Source organism: Bison bison, unplaced genomic scaffold (genome assembly GCF_000754665.1).
Source record: "Bison bison bison isolate TAMUID 2011002044 unplaced genomic scaffold, Bison_UMD1.0 scf7180017864517, whole genome shotgun sequence".
In the NCBI taxonomy this organism is placed as follows: Eukaryota; Metazoa; Chordata; class Mammalia; order Artiodactyla; family Bovidae; genus Bison; species Bison bison.
The window spans coordinates 343,321-343,995 of record NW_011495070.1 but is presented as its reverse complement, the minus strand read 5'-3'; positions in this window follow the sequence as shown (position 1 = coordinate 343,995).

Here is a 675-nt window from a genome sequence, read left to right as displayed (position 1 = left end):
CCCACTTGGTCATGGTGTATGATCTTTTTAATGTGTTGTTGGATTCTGATTGCTAGAATTTTGTTTAGGATTTTTGCATCTATGTTCATCAGTGATATTGGCCTGTAGTTTTCTTTTTTTGTGGGATCTTTGTCAGGTTTTGGTACTAGGGTGATGGTGGCCTCATAGAATGAGTTTGGAAGTTTACCTTCCTCTGCAATTTTCTGGAAGAGTTTGAGCAGGATAGGTGTTAGCTCTTCTCTAAATTTTTGGTAGAATTCAGCTGTGAAGCCGTCTGGACCGGGGTTTTTGTTTGCTGGAAGATTTTTGATTACAGTTTCAATTTCCGTGCTTGTGATGGGTCTGTTAAGGTTTTCTATTTCTTCCTGGTCGAGTTTTGGAAAGTTGTACTTTTCTAAGAATTTGTCCTCAAAATGGATTAAAGATCTCAACGTAAGACCAGAAACTATAAAACTCCTAGAGGAGAACATAGGCAAAACACTCTCTGACATACATCACAGCAGGATCCTCTATGACCCACCTCCCAGAATATTGGAAATAAAAGCAAAAATAAACAAATGGGACCTAATTAAACTTAAAAGCTTCTGCACATCAAAGGAAACTATTAGCAAGGTGAAAAGACAGCCTTCAGAATGGGAGAAAATAATAGCAAATGAAGCAACTGACAAACAAATA